Raw genomic sequence first — 8,943 nt, forward strand, 5'->3', positions numbered from 1 at the left:
CCTTCCAAGTAGCTGGAACTACAGGCACACACTACCACGCCCAGCTAATTTTTGATTTATTGTAGAGATGAGGTCTCGCCAAGTTGCCCAGGTAGGTCTCGAACCCGCGGGCTCAGGCAATCTACTCACCTCAGCCTCCCAAAGTACAGGATTACAGGCTGAGCCACAGAGCCTGGCTGTACCACATTTTTTTATCCAGTCCACTTTTAATAGGCAGCACACCATGTGCCGCCCCCCTTGGACAATCACATTGGCACTGACAGACTCCTGGAGCCTTATGAGGCAGGTCAGCCAGTGTTGCTCATTCATTCATTCAGTTATTTTGTAGAGAGGAAGTGTTACTATGTTGCCCAGGCTGATCTCCAACTTCTGGACCCAAATAATCCTCCCACCTTGGCCTCCTAAAGTCCTGAGATTACAGGCATGAGCCACCATGTCCAGCCTTTTTTTCTTCTTCTTCTGAGCCACAGTCTCATTCTATCATGCAAGCTGGAGTGCAGTGGCATGATCACAGCTCACCGCAGTCTCATCCTCAGCCTCAGCCTCCTAGGCTCAGGGGAACTTTCTGCCTCAGCCTCCCAAGTAACAGGGACTACATGTGCATGCCACCTAAACAGCTAATTTTTTAAAAAATTTATGAAGAGATGAGGACTTTCTATGTTGCCTAGGTTGGTCTTGAACTCCTTGCTCAAGCAATCCTCCCACCTCAACTTCCCAAAGGGCCAGAATGACAAGTGTAAGCCACCACACCCAGCCATCACCAGTGTAGTTTGCAAATAGGTAGATAAGTTTCTTGCAGGCAGATCTAAATTAAAATATGGTAAGAATTCTGACAGCTTACATGTATACAACTTTCACTCAACCAACCTGGCATATCAGACCTGACCACCCTGCAGTTGGAATGCAGAACTAGCAGTGTAGTGAATCATAGAAATAATAGGAAGTTACCCCAAACTCAGACATGGTATGCTAAGGAAAGCCGACATCTAATTAGACAGGAGCTTCCATTATTTAGAAGGTCCTTGTGACCTTAAAACGTTGAGAGATGATCAAATCTTGTAACCAGATGGCTGGAGCCTCCACTGTAAGCTCATGGTTTACTTAATGTCCTAAAAGTATCTAAAGCTTGTCAAAGGCAAGCATGTGTCCTTTCTCTTAAGGCACCCAGGTTTTTCCTAGAGCATGCCCTCTGTCTCTCTCTCTCTCTCTCTCTCTCTCTCTCTCTCTTGTTTTTTTTTTTTTTGTTTTTTTTTGAGTTAGGGTAGATTGGATGACCACATACAGAAGATTGAAAAGAGACCCCCTACCTATAACTACACACAAAAATCAACTCTAAATGGATCAAAGACCTAAACATAATACCTCAAACTATAAAAGCCTTAAAAATGCAGGAGACAGCCTTTTGGAAATTGGAACTGACAACCAATTCCTGATCAAAACTCCAGATGCCCATGCGATAAGAGATAAGATGGACAAGTGGGCCTCATCAAACTGACAAGCTTCTGCAAAGCAAAAGAAACCATCATGAGAGCAGGGAGACAGCCCACAGAATGGGAAAAAATATTTGCCAACTGTACATCTAACAAAGGCCTAACATCTAGGATCTCCAAGGAACTCAAATGTGCCAAAAAGAAAAAAAACAAGGAGCCCTATTAAAAAGTTAGCAAAAGATATTAATAGACACTTCTCAAAAGAAGACATATGAGCAGCCAATAGATACAAGAATAAATACTCAGCCCACTCATTATCAAAGAAATGCAAATTAAAGCCACACTGAGATGCCACTTAACCTCAGTAAGGATGGCCATCATCACTAACTCAAAAAACAACAGATGCTGGAGGGGATATGGAGAAAAGGAAGCATGTTGGTGATATTGTAAACTAGTACAATCTCTGTGGAAAACAGCATGGCAATTCCAAAAAGACCTAAAAATCAACCTTCCACATTACCCAGCAATTCCCATTATGGGAATATTTCCAGAGGCACTCAGATCACTCTATGAAAAAGGTACCTGTACATGCATGTTTATTGCAGCATTATTCACAAAAAATTTTTTTAATAATTTGATGAGGAAAAAATGAGTAAGAAGAGACTAGAACTCCTGGCACCTTCACCAAGTGAAGATACAACAGGAAGACAGCTCTCTGGAAGACAGGAAAATAATTCTCACCAGGACACAAATCTGATGATTTCAGACTTCCATGCTCCAGAATTAAATTTCTGTTGTATAGGCTAATATATATATATGCACACATACATACACACAGACACACACTAAATTTCTGTTGTATAGGTTAATATATATTTTCTTGTCTTTAAGTTTTGATCATTTCATGATCATTTATCTCAGGTTGCATTTGTTGGGGCTGTATCAATGTGGGATTCTTTGACATTTTTGTACCTGGATTTCTATCCTCCAAGTTTGGGAAATTTTCTCCTGTTATTTTATTAAATATGTTTTTCTCACCTTTTTGTTCTACTTCTGGAATCTCCATAACACAAATTGTTTTCTTGCTTACTGGTATTCCATAAATCATGTAGGTTTTCTTCATTCTTTTTTATTCTTTTTTTTTCCTTTTTTTTTTTTGGTCTGTATTTGAAAAAATTTTTCTTCAAGTTCAGAAATTTTTCTGTTTAGTCTGTTGTTGAAATTCTCAATTATGTTTTATATTTCATGCATTGAATTCTTCAACTCTAGGGCTTCTATTTGATTCTTTTAAAATTATATCTATCTGTTCAATTTCTTCTTCATCTCATGAATTGTTTTGTAATTGTGTCGAATTGTTTATCTGTGTTCTTTTGTATTTCATTGTTTTCTCATAGTATTATTTTGAATTCTTTATCTAGCATTTCATTTTTTTCCTCATTTGGGGTCTGTTATTGTATAATTATTGTTTTCCTTGTCAAGTGACATATTTCCTGGCTTTTTTATAGCTAATTTTTCCTGCACTGATTTCTGTGCATCTGGTGGAAAAGTCACTTCTTATTTTATAAAGTGGGTTTCATAGAAAAAGTTGTACTTATATGAGTTAGTCTTGGAGTGTTGGTTAGGTTGGGTGAATTGGGCTTGGTTCTAGGTTGACACACTAGTATAATCTTCATGTAGTTTCTTCAGCTGTTATCTACACTAATGACATTTGAGTTTCTCAGTGACCACAACATAATACCTTGTGGCAATGGTGGTTCAGCTCTGTTAGAGGCGGGCTGGGAAGGGATTTTCTCAGGTTCAAAGTATGTATGCACACTGAGAATTGGCAAGTTTGTGATCTGGCTTACTAATTGTAGGGCCATGGGAATTTTATTCTGCCTAGAAGCATGGTCATTTAATTACAGGGTCATCCTGGAGGAATTCCTGCAAAAAGCAACTTACTGTTTCTTCAGGCCTGGAATATTGAACTACAGTTTGAAAGGCCACCTCAAGACTTATTTGCCAAGGACAGTGTACAGCACTCTATCTCAGGTCCAAGATGTAGGTGTATGGCTGCCCCGCCAACCTGGAGTTGTTCCCATTAGAAGTGGCTCAAATAACTCATTCTCAGGACTGGTATGTGGGCCCACAACTGCTCAGCTGGCCTGAGAGTAAAGTAAACCTCTTACAATTTCCAAGTAAAAGTAGATCAATACTCCAAGAAAACCTTATTTTTTTTATAACCAAGGAGACTCTAGCCTTATTTTTCTTTTTTTTCTTTGTTGGTTTGTTTTTATATATCAATATTTTTTATTTTGATATTGTGGGGTACAGTTAAGGGTTAAGTATACAAATATGCTTCATTCAGGCACCCTCATTGATAAGGGGTGTGTCCCTATCCCCAGACAGATATTGACTAATCCCACCTCCCTTCCCCCATCCCCATAGTTTCCCACCACTGTCAGTCATTTTCTTATAGTATTACGATGGATGTTCAAAGTCCGCTATATGAGTGAGAACATGTGATACTCATATCTTTGTTTCTGTGAGAGGTCACTCAGTATTATTGACTCTAGTTCCATCCAGGTTGCTGTGAGTTCATGTTTTTGTTCTTTTTTATGGCTGTGTAGTATTCCATCATGTATATGTACTGCATTTTTTAAATCCAGTCCTCTTTTGATGGATGGTATGGTTGATTCCAGGTTCTTGCTATTGTGAACAATGCTGCGATAAACATACATGTGCAGATATCTTTTTGATATACTGATTTGAGTTCTTCAAGGTATATTCCCAGTAGGGGGATTGCGGGGTCATATGGGAAGTTGATATTTAGAGCTTTTAGAAATCGCCACACTGTTTTCCACAGAGGTTGCACCAGTTTGCACTCCCACCAACAGTGTAGGAATGTTCCCTTGTCACCACACCCTCTCCAGCAACTGTTATTTTTTGAGTTATTGATAATTGCCATCCTGACTGGAGTTAGGTGTTATCTCAGTGTGGTTTTGATTTGCATCTCCTTGACGATTAGTGAGGTTGAACATTTATTCATGTGTCTGTTGGCTGCTTAGATGTCTTCCTTTGAGAAGTGTCTGTTCATATCTTTTGCCCACTTTATAATGGGGTTGTTTGTTTATTTCTTTTCAGCCCATTTGAGTTCCTTGTAGACTGAAGATGTTAAGCCTTTGTCAGACCCAGAGTTGGCAAATGCTTTTTCCCAGTCTGTAAGCTGTCTCCCTGCTCTCTTGATGGTTTCTTTGGCTTTGCAGAAGCTTGTCAGTTTAATGAGGTCCCACTTGTCTATCTTATCTCCTATGGCCTGTGGGTTTTGGGTTTTGTTCAGGAATTGGATGCCAGCTGCAATTTCCATAAGAGTGTGTCCTGCATTTTGTAAGGTTCTTATGGTTTGAGGTTTTACATTTAGGTCTCTGATCCATTTAGAGTTAATTTTTGTGTATGGGGACAGATAGGGGTCTTGTTTGAGTCTTCTGCATGTGATCAGCCAGTTTTTCCAGCACCATTTACTGAATAGGTTCTCCTCTCCTCAGTGGCTGTTGTTGGAGACTTTGTCAAAGATGAGTTGGTTGAAAAATTGAGGTTTAGCTTCTGGAATGTAAATTCTATTCCATTGGTCTATATGCCTGTTTTTGTACCAATACCAAGCTGTTTTGATTATTGTACCTTTATAATAAAGTTTGAAGTCTGGTAATGTGATACCTCCTGCTTTTTTTTTTTTTTTTTTTGCTGAGGATTGTTCTGGCTATTCTTGGTCATTTTTGTTTCCATTTGAATACCTGTTTTGTTTTAACTAGGTCTGAGAAGAATGTTTCTGGTAATTTGATGGGTATTGCATTAAATCTGTAGATTGCCTTAGGTAGGATGGACATCTTCACAATGTTGATTCTTCCAATCCATGAGTATGGGATATTTTTCCACTTGTTTGTGTCAACTTTGATTTCTTTGAGCAGAGTTTTTTAGTTTTCATTATAAAGGTCTTTCACTTCTCTGGTTAGGAAGATGCCAAGGTATTTCATTTTTTTTGTGGCTATTGTGAATGGAATTGTGCTTTTTATTTGGGTTTATGTTTGTTTATTACTGTTGTAAAGAAATGTGATTGCCTTTTGTACATTTATTTTGTATCCTGAGACTTTGCCGAAGGCCTTTATTAGTGTAAGGAGGTTTTCGACAGATTCTCTTGGGTTTTCAAGGTACACAATCATGTCATCTGCAAAGAGAGATAACTTGACTTCCTCTTTTTCTATTTGGATACCCCTGATTGCCTTCTCTTGTCTGATTGCTCTAGCCAGGACTTCCAATACTATATTGAACAGGAGGGATGAGAGTGGGTATCCATATCTGGTTTCAGTTTTCAGGGGAAATGGTTCCAATTTTTGTCCATTTAGGAGTATGCTGGCTGTGGGTTTCTCCTAGATGGCTTTTACTATTTTGAGGTATGTTTCCTGTATGCCTAGATGTTCGAGGGTTTTTTCAAAAAGGGGTGCTGGATTTAACAAAAGTATTTTCTGCATCTAATAATATAATCATGTGGTTTTTGTTTTGATATCTGTTGATGTATGCAATTACATTTATGGTTTTATGAATGTTGAGCCAGCCTTACATCACAAGTATGAAGCCTACTTGGTCATGATGGAGGATATTTTAGTTGTGTTGTTGAATTCGGTTTGCTAGAATCTTGTTGAGGATTTTAGCATCTATGTTCATCAAAGATATTGGCCTGTAGTTCTCTTTCTTTCTTGAGTCTTTGGCTGGTTGGGGATCAATGTGATGTTAGCTTCGTAAAATGATTTGGGGAGAATTCCATCTTTTTCAATTGCCTGGAATACCTTCAGTAGGATTGGTATCAGCTTCTCCTTAAATGTCTTGTGGAATTCTGCTGGAAAGTCATCTGGACCCAGGCTTTTTTTGTAGGTAGTTTTCTTATTACGTAGTCAATTTCCTTGATTGTTATTGGTCTATTTAGGGTCTCAATTTCTTCTTGTTTCAACCTAGGCAGGTTGTATGATGTCAGAAAGTCCTCCATTTCCTTAAGGTTTTGAAGTTTGTTTCCATAGAAGTGTACATAGTAGTCTCTAATGATCTTTTGTATTTCTTCAGGGTCAGGTGTGACTTCATCTTTTGTGTTTCTGATTGTGTTTATTTGGGCTTTTTCTCTCTTTTTCTTGGTCAGTCTAGCTAGGGGACCATCGATCTTGTTTATCCTTTCGAAGAACCAGCTTTTTGTGTCATTGATTTTTTGTATTATCTTTTTGTCTTCTATGTCCTAGATTTGGGCTTTATTTTGGTGATCTGGATTCTTCTGCTGAAATTAGGGTTTTTGGTGGTCTTGCTTTTCCAACTTCCTTAGGTGGCTTGTTAGGCTATTAATTTGTGATCCTTCCATTTTCTTCCTGTGTGTTTATAGGGTTATAAATCCCCCTCTTACTACAGCTTTCATGGCATCCCAGAGATTTTGGCAAGATGTTTCTTCATTTTCAATTGTTTCCAGGTATCTTTTAATCTCTGTTTTGATTTCATCATTGATCCAGGAATTGGTTAGCATCATGCTGTTTAGTGTCCATGTCTTTGTGGGCTTTGGGGGGACTTCGTTGGTGTTAATGTTTATTTTTATTCTACTGTGGTCCGAAGGTACATGGTAAAATTTCGGTTCTTTTAAATTTGCTTATACTTGATTTATGGCCAAGTATGTGGTCGATCTTAGAGTATGTTCCATGTGGTGATGAATAGAATGTATATTCTGTGGTCTTTGGATGGAGTGTTCTGTAGGTATCAATTAAGTCCATTTGGTCAAGAGTCACAATGAGGTTTCGGATCTCATTGCTGATTTTTTGTCTTGATGATCTGTCTAGGGTTGTAAGTGGGGTATTGAAGTCCCCAGCTATGATGGTGTTGGAGTTTATATCTTTTTTTAGTTTACCTAGAAACTGTTTTTTGAAAGTTGGTGCTCCTATGTTGGGTGCGTATATGTTTAGGATGGATATTTCTTATTGATGGATTGAACTTTTTATCATTATATAGTGGCCTTCTGTATCCTTTTTTGATTTCTGATAGATTAAAGGGTATTTTGTCTGAGATTAAGATCGTGACTCCTCCTTTCTTTTGTGTTCCGTTCACCTGAAAATTTGTTTCCCATCCTCTTACTTTGAGTCTGGGAATCTCTTATCTGCTATAGCCAGAGCCCAATCAAGGTGACCAAGGAAAAAAGCAAATGCCATCATTCAGAATTCCTGATTGCTCCTTTTAAACAGCTTTGTTGATATATAATTTACACACCATATGATTCACCCATTTAAACTACACAGTGTATTCACAGAGTTGTGTATCTAGCACCACAACCAATTTCATTTTATTTCATTATAGAAATGTGGGGTACAAATACGGATTATCTACACAAGTAGGCTGCATGCAGGTGAAGTTTGGGCTTCCACTTGTTCCCACTTCCCCTAACGCAACCAATTTTAGAACATTTTCATCAACTCAGAAAAAAAGACCACACCCTGAGCTGTTATCCTCAACCTCTTATTCCTACACCACCAAACATATGCAACCACCAATCTACTTACTGTCTTTATGAATTTTCCTACTCTGGACTTTTCATATAAATAAAATCATGCAATATGTGGTCTTTTGTGTAAGGCTTTTTTACTTAGCACAATGTTTTTAAGGCTCATTCATGTTGTAGCATGTGTCAGTATTTTATGTCTTCTTATGGTTGACGTTATTCCATTGTTTGGATATACCATATTTTGTTTATCAATTCTTCATTTCCAGACATTTGGGTTGTTTCCATTTTTTGGCTATTATGCATACTGCTGCTATAAATATTTTTTTTCACCAGTTTTTTTATGAACATATGTTTTCAGTTCTTTTGGGCAAATACCCAGGAGTGGAATTGCTGAGTTGTGTGGAAACTCTCTGTCTAACCTTTAAAGAAACTGCCAAACTGTTGCCCATAGCAGCTGAACTATTTTTACTTTCCCACCAACAATGTACAGCAAGGGTTCCAATTTAGACATATTCTTGCCAATATGTGTTATTTTGTGCATGTATGTGTGTGTGTTTGTGTGTATATGTGCATGCTGTGTGTTTTAAATCTAGCCATTCTAATGGGTGTGAAGTGGCTTCCTATTGTAGTTTTGATTTGCACTTCCCTAATGATTAATGGCTTTGAGTATCTATCTATGTGCTTAATGGCCTCCTTTGGAGAAATGTCTGTTCAAATCCTTTGCCCATTTTAAAATTTGGTTATTTGTATTTTTGTTGTTGCATTGTAAGGGCTCTTTATATGCTCTAGGTGTTATATACTTGTTATATATATGATCTCCAAATGTTTTCTCCCATTCTGTGGGTTGTCTGTCACTTTCTTGATAATGTTCTTTGTTGCACATCAGTTTTTAATTTTGATGAAGTCAAATGTATCCATATTTTTATTTTGTTGCCTGTGATTTTGGTGTCTCACACACACACACACACACACACACACACACACACACATACAGAACACACATATGTATGTATA

The sequence above is a fragment of the Carlito syrichta genome, unplaced genomic scaffold, assembly GCF_000164805.1.
Source record: "Carlito syrichta isolate Samal-C Ts95f unplaced genomic scaffold, Tarsius_syrichta-2.0.1 Scaffold288875, whole genome shotgun sequence".
Taxonomy (NCBI): Eukaryota; Metazoa; Chordata; class Mammalia; order Primates; family Tarsiidae; genus Carlito; species Carlito syrichta.